Below are 7,533 nucleotides of genomic sequence, written 5' to 3'. Positions count from 1 at the left end.
GCATGTAGACATATTAAAAAAATAAGTAACTCTTCTGGTTTTATACTATTACTACTTGCTTTCTCTTGTTGGCTTTGCAATGTTTTTATTATTCCCTGTTTTAACACTTCATCCATTTATTCTCTGACCTGCTTTTAAAAGATTTATTGTTTTTTTCAAAATTGCAGTCCTTTATTAATAGGAAGTCTTACCCAGAAGTGTCTCATTAACACAAAAATACATTGCATCCTTTTTTGGCTCTTAAATCAAATTCTCAAAAACTTATACAGTTAAATTGAGTAAATCACTTTATGATGGCTGTGTTCTTGATTGGCTATCAATAGTCAGTCCCAAAAATAGTATGGTAACAACTGATCCAATATCTTTGATCTACTTTTATTAAATGGTTTATTACATTCTTCAGTGTCTGATTAAAACAACCCACCAGCCTATTTGTTTGAAGATCTTAGATTCTGGGTTTTGATCTTTAGAGTGACACACAACGCTTTCATCTGATACAATTAAATATAGTTAGCAGGCTCGTAACTATCTGTGGGCAGCCCAGAACTTCATTAATTCTGCTACTGTTCTATGAGTCAACAGAGACTTCAGAGCAACTGCTTCCAGATACTGTGCCACAATATATTATTTGCCATCAAATGTGTGTATCAGCAGCCTGCCAAATTTCTGTTATTTGCAGTTGCCACTTGAACCAGCAGGTACAAATCTGTCTTTATTAGAAGTATCAAAACTGGCAACTCTGTTGGAGAATACCCTGGAGTCAGTTGCTGGTCCTGAAGTGATTCTGTATGAATTGTCCCTGCACATCACTTAATAGCCCTTCCCAAAGAAATGTTTTAGCAACCCTGACTTTGAGGTGAGGATCATCAGCATTCCTGCTACCTCTCTCTTTAACTATCTTTATTAATTAAGAGTTGTACACATCCAAAATCCAGTGTTCGTAGTTTATAATGATAGCAGACCTTTGTTTCGTGTGGACTCCTCATTCCTTTCGAAGTCACAGTGCAATATTGTGTCAAAAGGGCATTGGATTTTCTATATTGGACTCTGTTAGGTGTCATGTTCTTCTTATGTAGGAGTTAACTTCTTTCCTATTTAGAAATGTTCCTTTTTCCTGAATAGTTAAAGAATGTTATCTTCCTTTTTCATTCCACCTCTCTGTCCTGCTGTTTGATTTTACCCAAGCTGTATGAATTTCCTGAGGTTTTTTTGTCTCTTGCAGCTTCATGCACGTGAAATCGTAGTAAAATGTATACTCTGTTTTTCATCCCTGTTACAGTATCAGTACAAAACCTGTTCCCAGAAGTTCTGTACCTCTGTTGTACAGCTATTTTCTGCTGGCTGTGCAATATTGCTGTTGGCTCCCCTGTTTTTCTTCTGGAGTTGAACTTTTGATACTTAACTTATGATGGGTTATTATACCAAAGCATTGACCTACTACTGTAGTACCTCATCATCAGCATGTTAGGTTTGTAGCCTGTAGCATTGACCATGTTTGTAAAGTCTGTATCTTACGGCATAAATAAACAGTTTGCATTACCCTAAGATCCTAGATCCTAAAGTGTGGCTTTAGTTCTTCTATTTTCCATGCAAGTAAGCAGGTACTGTGGATCTCACAGAAATAAAAGCTTTGGGAAGAGAGTGGTTCCTTCTGTCAGATACTGAATTTTTTTTTTTTTTTTTTTAAATCTACCGTGTAGTGAAACCTTTGCTCCGTTGTAGTCAAAACTCAGATTGATGAGACCAAGATTCCAATTTGTGCATTGAAAAACCACTTGTTACCAGGTTAGCTTTTTAGGACTCCAAAGTCAGTACTCAGCAGCTTTCTTATGGCACTGTAAAGTTAAAAACACACCTTTTTTATGTTGTAATTCTGTTTTGTTGTGGCTTGCAATATATAAACTGCAGAAAAGTCTTACTTGAAGATATTACAGAGAAAAATTAGATAATTTTTAGACTAAAGAAAGGATAATCTAATTTTACATACTAATTGCATTGATAATTTCTCTTCATAAAGCAGAGTTTTAACCTGAAAATATAATGCTTAACAAAGGACTATGATAATCTGGTGGTGCTTCCTTCAGTAGAGGGAATAAAATTTATTTTAGATTGTTAATCTCTTCAGTCATTTTCTCTAAAGGGTTTTGGTCTTCAGCTACCATGAGAGTGTACTTTTGAGCAATCATATGTGCATCAGTGAAAAGGATAAATGCCTAGAATTTAAGAAAGCTAAAGGACCAGAACTCTGATTATTCAGTCTTGGATAGGAGTTACAGCCCTGTATTAACAGTTTTATTTGTGCTCTGTTGTGTGGCTTGGTGTGCTACATGAACGTTTTGATTGTATCAGAAATCAAAAAATGAAGCCATAACTGAAACAGACTAATTATGAAAAGTTTTTTAATGTTTATTAATAGACCCTCATCTAAATGAGAATTACCAGTTGTCACAAGGTGTGATTTTTTTTTTTGGAGTCATTTGTATGAAAGGAGTCAGAGAATGCTGATTCCTTGCTTCCACAAACCACCACCACTCTGTCTACTCTATATGTTTTGAGAGAGGTCTCTTAAGTAGTGTCATGGAGGACTTATAGGTAGGAGTTTCAGTATTCTGTAAAAGAAATGACAGGGATAGTATATGATTTCTGCATTATCTGGAGATATTTCTTTATTTTTCCATAAGCGTGAGCTGTTATGGGCAAGGATGATCTGGACAAAGTGGTGAAGAGAAGATGTTAAGAAAGATGAAAGAAATGAGTTTCCTAAATACAATCCAAACTGATGAATGTCCTTATTTAGAATATTACTACAATTGTTGTCTGGGATGTATCATTGTTATGAAAACCAAGTTGACAAATAAAAGATGCTTCTTAACAGGAGCTTCTGAAGTTCGCAAGACTTTTTTATTTTTTTTTTTTAATGCCTATTTAGTGGCTTGGCTGCAAAGTGATTTCATACTTTAGTATTCATGAGACTAAAAGTTGGGAAACTAGTTTGTAGTTACAGTTCACTCAAAAATTTCCTTCAATTTTAAGTTCCAAAGCAAATTATTTTTCTAATAATTCTCCTTTTGAGCAGACCAGTCACAGCAATAAATTGTCAACTGTTACACTTTGCGGTATGCTTGCTGGGAAGCTGTCTTAGCTTGTACTAAGAAGAGAGTATTGTGGCATGACTGGACATGCAGGATAGGGTCATGTGGTTACTGCCATGGTAGGTATTAAAGTTGATGGTCATTTACTTCTAATAAAAAAAATACCATAGCCTGGGCTACTGCAATGTGTCACAGTACATACAACCAAAACACCAGGGAGCAGTTTCAAAAGGGTGCTTCATACCCCAGGAAAAACTAGTAAAATTGGTCAAGTAGATTACAACTGCTTCCCTTCACACTTCCAAGAGAGTTTTCCATGTTGTCACCATCAAAACATCCACCTAAATTGTTACTGCAATCTTAATAGTTTCCACCATTCCAGGGGAGCCTGCTTCCAAGGCAGGATCTGATGCAAGCCTGGCAAGGTGATCAAATAGATGGCATTCAAGCAAAAGACATTTGGGGGGGTGGAATCCCTCTTGGGCTGGGACACTGGAACCAGGTGACTACACAAACGTGCGCAGAGATACTTGTAAGGGCATCTGCTAAGGCCAAGCAGTTATCTTTTCCGTTCTCTAAAGCACACCTGGGGTTTTGTACCTGTGCTTAAACTGTCTGTTTGCTGTACGCAGAATGCAGACGCATTTCAGGTAGGAGGTGTGGGCAAACTTGTTGTGCAACAGCAAGTACAGGTAGTTCTAGATCTTGCAGGCAGTTTTTAGTAATTAGAAAATCCCTATTTGCATACCTCTCTGATCTCTACTTAGACAACAGACTGGTGTAAAGTATGGTAAAGTTGGCCAGTGTGCTGCCATTCATCTCAAAGGAACCAGTCTACTTTCAGGGAGATAGTTCAAGAATATTTCAGGGAACAAAAGGTTGTCAGTCTGGTAACTGCTCTGCATTATGCTATAATGAAAGAGCTGTAATGGAGAACTAACCATAGCATGTTGGAGTAGCTGAGGAGAGGGGGAGAGACTGACTCCTCTCTTCCACCATTTTCCGTATTCATCACAACCCTCTGACTGCAGAACTGCCAAGTTTGATTGAACTGAAGAACATGTCCTGTCATGTCCCCTAGCTTTTAGACACTTGCCAATAGCTGCTGTACCATCTTGTTTACAGATCTTACAGTCTACCAAGGAAGTAGCCCAACCTAGCACGTCCAAATTGTTTGTACATTTGGGAAGGATACCTCTGGTGCAGTTAACTGTGTCAAGGATCTCCCTCAGAGATACATTGTCTTAATAGAAAAAAAAAAGTAACGGCTTATAGATTCAGTAGAAGTCTTCAGGTAAATATACCTGATTCCCTAACAAGATTGCTAGCCTGTCCCCTGTAGTTAGTTCTCATGTTGTTTGGGGCCCAAAGACAGGCTGCAGAAAGGATCAGGTTTCTCTGCCAAAAGGCAGGGCAGTCATCCGGGCTAGGCAACTAGGAGAGTGCCTATTGCAACAGGCAAAGACAGTAAATAGTGTTTATGGCAGTACTGATTCTTACACTGGAATCTGTATTAGCACTAAAGACTTGCAAAGAGTTTTGAAAGTTGCTCTGCCTTAAATCAGGTCTCCTGCCTGTTACATCATTACTCTGAAGGAATCCTCTCCTCTTATACCCAGGCTTGATGTCAGATCTTTAGCCATGGTTGTGGATGGTACAGTACAACAATGGGCTTGGTATTCTGGATATTGATACCCGGGTTGGCACTCGTTATCTCCATCTTACTTTCAGATGCATTAAACCACAAACAGGAACTGAACATACCATGTGACACAATTATCTGGGTAGACATGTGTCCCGGTTTCGGCTGGGATAGAGTTAATTTTCTTGCTAGTAGCCAGCACAGTGCTGTGTTTTGGATTTAGTATGAGAAGAATGTTGATAACACACTGATGTTTTAGTTGTTGCTAAGTACTGCTTATGCTAGTCAAGGACTTTTCAGCTTCCCATGCTCTGCCAGGTGCACAAGAAACTGGGAGGGGGCACAGCCAGAAGAGTTGATCCAAACTGACCAAAGGGCTATTCCATACCATATGATGTCATGCTCAGTATATAAACTGGGGGGGGGTAGGGGTGGTGGCCGGGGAGCAGCAGTCACTGCTCGGGAACTGTCTGGGTATCGTTTGGCGGGTGGTGAGCAATTGCATTGTGAATCACTTTGTATATTATTATTATTATTATTTTATTATTGTTATTATTACTACTACTACTACTACATTGTTATTATTATCATTACTATTTTACTTTGTTTCAATTATTAAACTGTTCTTATCTCAACCCAGGAGTTTTCTCACTCCTCCGATTCTCTCCCCCATCCCACCAGGGTAGGGGGAGTGAGCAAGCGGCTGTGTGGTGCTGAGTTGCTGGCTGGGGCTAAACCACGACAAGATGCATGACCCATGACAAGGCATAAGAAGCAGTATTCACGATGCAGACCCAGAGGCTAATTAAGCTTTTCTGAAAATACTTTTGCATTGATGAAAAGAAGGTTTCAGTCTGTTTGTACTGAAGTAGGTTTCTCATATGAGTGACTACCGTAGACAGTTATGGTATCCACAAAACAGTCTGTAATTAGCAAAAGGCTGTATGATGTGAGTGCAATATTTATTGATAACTGCTAACTCCAGCCTCCTCTGATGTAGGTTCCTACCAAAGATTGTGGATCCCATGGATTGCCCCACATAATAGTCACATGGTTCAAAGCATGGTTCAAAGATATATTCAGAGAACAAATAATTACCATCGCTTCAGATTGGTTTTCACAACAGGCCCTAACATCTCTAAGACTGCTACGCTATCAGTAATAATGACCCATCTCTGATTTGTTCCATATTAACCCAAAGGATCGGAATAGGGCCAGACTAGAGGCAGTGAGTGGTGCTGGACACAGAAATCAGAGCTCTAGAGGACCTTGGCTTCAGGGTAAGCAGCATGAGGATTTTTGAAGAGGGCCTTTTCCATGTAAAAGCTTTGCAGTCACTGCTGTTCATTCCATATACAGAGGAGAAAATGGTCTCATGTGGTGAGTAGTATTTCTTCTCCAAAAGCAATGCTTGAATGGCCAGAGCATGCTGCAAATGTAAGCATGAGATGGGCAATTAGCCAAGTGGCACAGCTTCTATTACATGCATTGTGGAAAACAGGGTAACAGTTAAGTCATGCTTGGCCAGCTGTCTCCAGGTTTAAGCAAACCTGGCCATTGCAGAAATATATGATGGCCCTGCAGCATGCCTTTTCAGTTACATCCTTTTCACAGTCCCTGTGACTGATAGCAGCAACAGCAGGCACCAGGTAACAATTTCAAAGGTGGCAGATGTGTGGCAAGGCACAAAAGAATGCAGGTTGCTCATTGCACCATTGCTTAGTGCCAGGAAAACTCGTCTTCATAAAAATATACTTACAAATTGATCCAAGAAAGACTGGTACGTTAGCAGTACTTGCAGAACCAATATAGATGTCAGGACAAGGAGATAAGAAGTATGAAGAAAACAGCACTTGAAGTTTTTCAGGACAAGGAGATAAGAAGTATGAAGAAAATAGCACTTGAAGTTTTTCACATACACAGCAAAACAGCTTTTGCTAAAGAAATGCAAAAAGTATTAGTCATTAAAAAAATTTATCTGTACATTTCCAATCACCTACATCTATTCCTGGAAATAATTTGGCAGGACCCAAAAACAAGTCACATCCAAGCAGTGACATCTTTTACTGAAATATCTCAATATACTGAAAGAAATGAAAAGAATGTAGCAAACTCAACTCTTCTTCCCATCTCCCAGTGTAAGAACAAAACAATTATTTCAGTTAAATTCTCAAAACTAGCTCCACTAATTAATTTGCAGGCATACAACTGTCTTAAGACACATTTGATTGTGAAAAGTTATTTTTCACATTCAAATGGTCAGTTCTTACTCCTGAGCTATCAGTTTAACTCTTACTTAAAAGAGATTGTTTGTGAAGGGGCATGCAAGGAAGAGCAGGTACTTCGTTGTCCATAATTACAAAGAGACGTTGCTTGCTTCTTGAGGAATTGCTCACAAGCATGATTTTCTCCTATACTATGTTTCAGATCTACTTTCTGAAGCAGAATACACTTTTTTTTTAATAAAAGTATTCATTTTACTTTAAGATATGTTAACAAAGGTAACAGTGTTAATATTGTCCCTGTTACTTTTTTCTCTTGTAAGACCTTAGAGGATGGATGGAAATTTTAATTCTATTATAGAAGTAAAAGCGCTTTTTTGGCATTTTGTAAGCAGATGATATGCTGCTAGTGACTGTCTTTTCAGTAATGTGTTGGTCTAAATTCTGAATTCTATTATTTTACATCTACAGCAACTGAAAGTATATTTTTTATAAACAGCAAATTTCACCTCATAAAAATTCATTACATAAGGGCATAAACAAGTACTTTTCCCTCCAGTCATTGGCAGTAAGTGAT

This window comes from Pelecanus crispus, chromosome 2, assembly GCF_030463565.1.
Source record: "Pelecanus crispus isolate bPelCri1 chromosome 2, bPelCri1.pri, whole genome shotgun sequence".
NCBI lineage: Eukaryota > Metazoa > Chordata > Aves > Pelecaniformes > Pelecanidae > Pelecanus > Pelecanus crispus.
Note: the sequence above shows the minus strand (reverse complement) of the source record.